Genomic DNA, 7,061 nt, shown 5'->3' with positions numbered 1-7,061 from the left:
ACTGAGACACTTCCCTTGAAATGATTAGACAAAAATGGGGGCACCCGAGGAATGGTATTTTGAGCAGAAAGAAAAGTATATGTAAACTTCAGTCAACATGGCATGTAAATAATTCATACTATATGGAGTGTATGGGGGTGCAGGGAAGAAGAGATAAGGCTAAGAAGTAAGTTCAAAACAGATTAAATAAATCTTATATTCCTAGAAAATGTGGGGCTTCTTGGGAGAGTGTGTGCATGTTCACAAACATGTGTGAAAATATAAAAAATGCTCCTCACCATGATGATTTAATGGAAAATTAATATTTTATTAGGAGGGCTATATATATTTCTACTTGCCTTCAGTTGAGAGGTTTCATCTCAGAATGCTGAGAGAGCAAGCATTATATGTGGTGGCATGAAGAGAAAGCATGCCCTTTGGAATCAGATGAATCTACGTTTGAATTTCATTTCCTTTACTTCTTGGCTCTGTAATCTTGAGAAAACCACTAAATTGTTCGCAGTTAAAATACAAGATTGTTAGGAGTTGTAAGTACAATAAAACAAAGATTTTATCCTAAGGTTTGCAATGGGTATTAATTGTTAATTATGCATTTTTCACATGAGTCCTTTATCTCCAAATACTACATTTTTTTTTCATTTTGTAATTTTGTCAGTTTTTTTTTTTACATATACAAAAGGAAAAGAACCTTTATTGCTTATTTATAATAGCTGTTATGCTTTTATGCTTCCTTGCCAGATGCCTTCGGAGCAGGTGTTTTCTGGGCTGGAGCTTTCTGACCTTCCTGAGACTTTGGAGGCGCTGCATTCTGGCCTGCAGCTTTGGTGGGGGAACCTTCTGGGCTGGAGCCTTCTTGCCTGCAGCAGCCATCTTTTTTGCTGGAAACTTTGCAGCTGCCTCAGCGGCACCCTTAGCAGCAGGTGCTTTTTTGGGAGGAACTTTCAGGAGAGCTGCTTTTTTGCAGCTTCCTGACATGGAGCTTGATTAGTCTGTTGTTCCTCATTTTCTTTACCTTCATGACTGTATAACGATCAAAATCTGTCATCTTGGTTTTTCTTTCTCTGGCTTCAATCTACGTGGCCCATCTTGTGGCTGCCCATTTTGTAAGGATACCTGCCTTCTGCCACGCTTGTCGGACATACTTCTGGCCAGCACTGTGTGGGAACTTGAGGATGAAGTCAGTGAGCTGCATGGATTTGAAAGGCATAGCCTGTCTTCTTACCTGAGTGCAAGGTCTATCAGCCAAAGCCCTGTTCTGAGCAGTAACATTTACAATCCCGACCAGCTTCCCTGTAGGAGGCCCAAAGGAGATGTAGGTCACCCAGCCAACCTCCATGAAGCACCTAAAAACCATGTTGGCAGGGGAGAAGGAAGAAGGCATTCCCTACTGTGCACGTCTCTTTTATAATTTTGTCAGTTTTTACTTTATTCTTTTTAAGTTTTTGTTTAAATTCCAGTTAGTTAACATACAGTGTAATATTAGTTTCTGGTGTACAGTATAGCGATTCAACACTTCCATACAACACCCAGTACTCATCACAGCAAGTGCACTCCTCAATCTCCATCACCTATTTCACCCATCCCCCCACCTACCTCAACTCTGGTAACCATAAGTTTGTTCTCTATAGTTAAGAGTCTATTTTTCGAGTCTGTTTTTTGTTTGCTTCTCTCTCTCTCTTTTTCCCCCTTGGCTTATTTGTTTTGTTTCTTAAATTCCACATATGAGTGAAAGCATATGGTATTTGTCTTTCTCTGATTTATTTTGTTTAGCATAATACTCTCTAGTTCCATCCATGTCATAGCAAATGGCAAGATTTCATCCTTTTTATGGCTGAGTAATATTCCATTACACACACACACACACACACACACACCATCTCTTCTTTATCCATTCAGTAGTCAATGGACAGTTGGGCTGTTTCCGTAATTTTGCTGTTGTAGATAATGCTGCTATAAACATTGGGACATTGGGGTGCATGTATCCCTTTGAATTAGTATTTTTGTGTTCTTTGGGTAAATACCTTGTAGTGCAGTTGCTAAATGATAGGGTAGTTCTATTTTTAACTTTTTGAGGAAACTTCATGCTGTTTTCCAGAGTGGCTGTACCAGCTTGCATTCCCACCAACAGTGCAAGAGGGTTCCCCTTTCTCCACATCCTCACCAACACCTGTTGTTTCTTATGTTGTTGATTTTAGCCATTCTGACAGGTGTGAGGTGATATGTCATTGTGGTTTGATTTATATTTCCCTGATGATGAGCAATGTTGAGCATCTTTTCATGTGTCCGTTGGTCATCTGTATGTCTTCTTTGGAAAAACGTCTATTCATGTCTTCTGCTCATTTAAAAAAATGATTGATTTATTTATTTGTTTATTTTATTATTCTTTTTTTTTTTTTTGAGAGAGAGAGAGAGTAGGGAGGGGCAGAGGGAGGGAATCTTTCAAGCAGCCTCCCTGCTGAGCACAGAGTCTGACATGGGGCTTGATCCACAACCCATGAGATTATGACCTGAGCCAAAACCAAGAGTCAGACGCTCAACCAACCGAGCCCCCAGGCACCCACTTCTGCCCATTTTTAAGTGGGTTATTCATTTTTTGGGTGTTGAGTTTTATAAGTTCTTTATATATTTTGGATGCTAACCCTTTATTGGATATGTCATTTGCAAATATCTTCTTCCATTCAGGAGGTTGCCTTTTAGTTTGTTGATTGTTTCCTTTGCTGTGCAGAAGCTTTTTATTTTGATGTAGTCCCAATAGTTTATTTTTTATTTTGCTTACCTTGCTTCAAGGGACCTAGCAAAAAGAAATTGCTATGGCTCATGTCAAAGAAGCTAATGCCTGTGTTCTCTTCTAAGATTTTTGTGATTTCAGGGTCTCACATTTAAGTCTTTCATCCAATTTGAATTTATTTTTGTGTATGGTGTAAGAAAGTCGTCTAGATTCATTCTTTTGTATGTTGCTGTCCAGTTTTCCCAACACCATTTGTTGAAGAGACTTTTTCCCATTGCATATTCTTTCCTGCTTTGTCAAAGATTAATTGACCATATGATTGTGGGTTCATTTCTGGGTTTTCTGTTCTGTTCCATTGATCTATGTCTTTGTTTTTTGTGCCAGTACCATGCTGTTTTGATTACTACAACTTTGTAATATAACTTGAAGTCTGGAATTGTGATACCCTCAGCTTTGTTTTTCTTTTTCAAAGTTGCTTTGGCAAATTTGGGATCTTTTGTGTTCCATACACATTTTAGGATTGTTTGTTCTAGTTCTATGAAAAATGCTGTTGGTTATTTTGATAGAAATTGCATTTAATCTGTAGATTGCTTTGGTTAGTATAGACATTTTAACAATATTTGTTCTTTCAATCCATGAGCATGGAATGTCTTTCCATTTCTTTGTGTCATCTTCAATTTCTTTCATCAGTGTTTTATAGTTTTCAGAGGGCAGGTCTCCCACCTCTTTGGCTAGGTCTATTCCTGGGTATCTTATTGTTTTTAGTGCAATTATAAATGGGATTGATTCTTTAATTTCTCTCTCTGCTGCTTGATTATTGATGTATACAACTGCAACAGATTTTGGTACATTGATTTTGTATCCTGCAGCTTTACTGAATTCATTTATCAGTTCTAGCAGGGTGTTTTTTTTTGGGGGGGGGCAGTTTTTTGAGTTTTGTATGTATAGTATTATGTCATCGGCAAATAGTGAGAGTTTTACTTCTTCCTTGCTGATTTGGATGTATGTTATTGCTTTTAGTTGTCTAATTGCTGTGGCTAGGACTTACAATGCTATGTTGAATAAAAGTGGTGTGAGTGGACATCCCTGTCTTATTCCTGAGTGTAGAGGAAAAGCTCTCAGTTCTTCCCCATTTAGGATGATATTAGCTGTGGGTTTTTCATATATGACCTTTATTATGTTGTGGTATGTTCGCTCTAAACTTTTGTTGAGAGTTTTTATCATGAATGGATGTTATACTTCGTTAAATTCTTTCTCTGCATCTATTGAAATGATCATATGGTTCTTATCCTTTCTTTTATTAATGTGATGTATCATGTTGGTTGATTTTCAAATATTGAACCACTCTTCCAACCCAGGAATAAATCCTACTTGATTGTGGTGAATGATTTTTTTAATGTATTGTTGGATTTGGTTTGCTAGTATTCAATTGAGAATTTTTGCATCCAGATTCATCAGAGATATTGGCCTATAGTTTTCTTTTTTAGTGATATCTTTATCTGATTTTGGTATGGGGTAATGCTGACCTCATAGAATGAATTTAAGTTTTCCTTCCTTTTCTATTTTTTTGGAATAGCTTGAGAAGAATAGGTATTAACTCTTCTTTAAATATGTGGTAGAATTCACCTGTGAAGCCATCTAGTCCTGGACTGACTTTTGTTTTTTGGGAGTTTTTTGATTACTGATTCAATTTTTTTTGCTGGTTATCTGTTCAAGTTTTCTATTTCTTCCTGTTTCAATTTTGGTAGTTTATGTTTGTAGAAATTTATCCATTTCTTCCAGGTTGTCCAATTTTTTTGCATATAGTTTTTCATAATAGTCTCTTATAATTATTTGTATTTCTGTGGTATTAGTTGTTATTTCTCCTCTCTCATTTGTGATTTTATTTATTTAGGTCCTTTCTCTTTTCTTTTTAGTAAGTCTAGAGAAAGGTTTTGTTTGTTTGTTTTTTAATTTTATTTTATTATGTTATGTTAATCACCATACATTACATCATCAATTTTTAAAATTTTTTTGAAGAACCAACTCCTAGTTTTATTGTTCTATTTTTTTTAGTTTCTGTATCATTTATTTCTGCTCTAATCTTCATTATTTCCTTTCTTCTGCTGGATTTAGGTTTGTTCGTTCTTCTTTTTCATGTTCTTTTAGGTGTAAGGTTAGATTGTTTATTTGAGACTTTTCTTTCTTCTTGAGGTAGGCCTGTATTGCTATATACCTCCCTTTTCAGACTGCTTTTGCTGCATCCCAAAGGTTGTGGACATTGTGTTTTCATTTTCAGTTGTTTCCACAAATTTTTTTAAATTTTTTCTTTGATTTCCTGGTTGAACCATTCATTGTTTAGTAGCATGCTTTTAATCTCCATGTATTTGTGGTCTTTCCAGATTCTTTTCTTGTGGTCGGCTTCTTATTTCATAGCATTGTGGTCAGAACCGTGCATGCTATGACTTCAGTCTTTTTGTATTTGTTGAGGCCTGTTGTACTTGTTGAGGCAACTAGTTTTAGCAACCCACACAGGTTACACACAATGTAGGAGAAGGTTTTTCCACAAAAGAAATATAGAACACTCTCAGGGCAAGAGACTAGTATTGTGACCCAAATGACATATGCCTATTATCAAGATTGTTGGATATTAATAAAAAAACAAAAATATAAAGTAATGGTGAAATTTCAGAATAAGAGGGATTCTTTTTTTGAGAGACACCTCATTGTACTTGGAATATTGATTACTTGGCCGCCAAGTAAGACCAACTGGCTTGAGGAATTAGTTCCTCCAGATAATTCCAATGAACATTACAGACTTTGGCCAATGTGTAATTCCCCTCTTTCCCTCTTTTTGCTTTCATTCTGAGCCCTATTGAAATGGTTACCTCTGTGGCAAAATCCCAAGAAAATTGCAACCTGGTTTGTAAGTCTGTTTGGTCATTAGAGAGGAAAGGAGTCAGGAATCCAAAAGATGCCTTCTTGTCACTAGATATTTCCAACCCTTTTTCATGGTTATTGATAAATAGCTTCCCACCTGGATGGGAGTTAGCATTAAATGCTTCCACGACCCCTTCAATTTTGATGTTCCATGATTTCTTAACTTTTTAGTGAATATTTACATGCAGAGAGAAAACTCCACAAGGAGTCACTAGATACTTATGAGAACTTTGCAAAACTTCAAAAAAGAACCCACAGTTAAAAATTCAATAGCACTGAACATGAATCAAATTTTTCCATGATGGTAAATGAAACTTAACATAGCAAAAAGTCAGTATGTATAATTAGAATGTAGGAAATATTTTGGGGTCAAATTGGTTTTATTTTCCTCCAAATAAATGGACAAGAGGCTCCTGGGATTTTGATGCTTTCAAAACATTTGTTTTGGTATCTGTGAGGATATCCTACCGTCCCCAAGAAATGTGGTCACACATAAACCTAGAAGCCCAAAGCAAAGTTCAAACCAGACCCTTAAAGTGAATCAGCGGTATGTTTGTTTTCATCCTATATGTTTATTTATCCCCAGGTTCATTCCAAAAGAGATTTTAGATAGCTTAATAAAATGCAGGCACAACAGTAAGATGGTGCAAATAGTAAGAAGGATGCAAACAGAAACATGTCTTTATGTTACTCATTATGTATCAGCTTTAATGCATAAATATTAGTTTACTTCCACTGCTTCAAGCAGTCCCAACAGTGGCCTGAGGAAACCAGCAAGAATAATGTTTTACTATTCAAGAACATTGACATGGATGACCGTGAGTTTCTTGTCTGTCTTGGTGAAACTTCTGAGATAGAAGAGGGAACTGTCCGAAGTAGACAGACCTGAGTATATTTTCAGGCTGCTGACTATACAGCCTCATCAAGGGGTGTACGTTTTTGGCCACATGCTGAGCCCTAAGTCCTTTATCAGACTTAGCCACCTTCCATCCCACCACAAAAGGGGCCCTCTTTCCTAACAGAAGAGCTGGCAAATAGTCAAAATTAATATCTGGTAATACCTTAAGAGGTCTTTTTGATATTCTCTCTTCCCTCCCTAAGGATAGGTCCCCATTTAACATTTAAAAGCCCAGCAAGGCAAAGATGGAAACTTCGGAGCGCGGCTGGCATTTCTCTGGTCCTCTGGCTACCAGTCCAGTGTTTGCCTACATAGCACCAACTCTAATGGAGAGATGGTGGCTGTCATGGTAGGATGTTGGAAGACCATAGTTTTGGGCAAGCAGAACTATATAGTACTCCTCATAATCATACATACATACATTATTAAGAACTTCTTACGTGTCAGATACTGTGTGGGGCACTGGAGGTATGAAGATTAACAGAGATTTGAACCTTGGTTTTGAAGAGCTGGCAG

The 7,061-nt window shown here is 36.9% G+C and overlaps 1 pseudogene; it reads right to left on the bottom strand.

The window, feature by feature from the left end:
* Positions 1-721: 721 nt before the first annotated feature.
* On the bottom strand, positions 722-1,354 carry LOC102726338 (large ribosomal subunit protein eL14 pseudogene; annotated as a pseudogene).
* Between the last annotated feature and the right edge of the window lie 5,707 nt (positions 1,355-7,061).

This window comes from Leptonychotes weddellii, chromosome 11 (assembly GCF_054177405.1).
Source record: "Leptonychotes weddellii isolate Sample4059 chromosome 11, ASM5417740v2, whole genome shotgun sequence".
Classification (NCBI taxonomy): domain Eukaryota; kingdom Metazoa; phylum Chordata; class Mammalia; order Carnivora; family Phocidae; genus Leptonychotes; species Leptonychotes weddellii.
The sequence above is the reverse complement of the archived record's forward strand: the minus strand, read 5'-3'. Positions and strand labels throughout refer to the sequence as shown.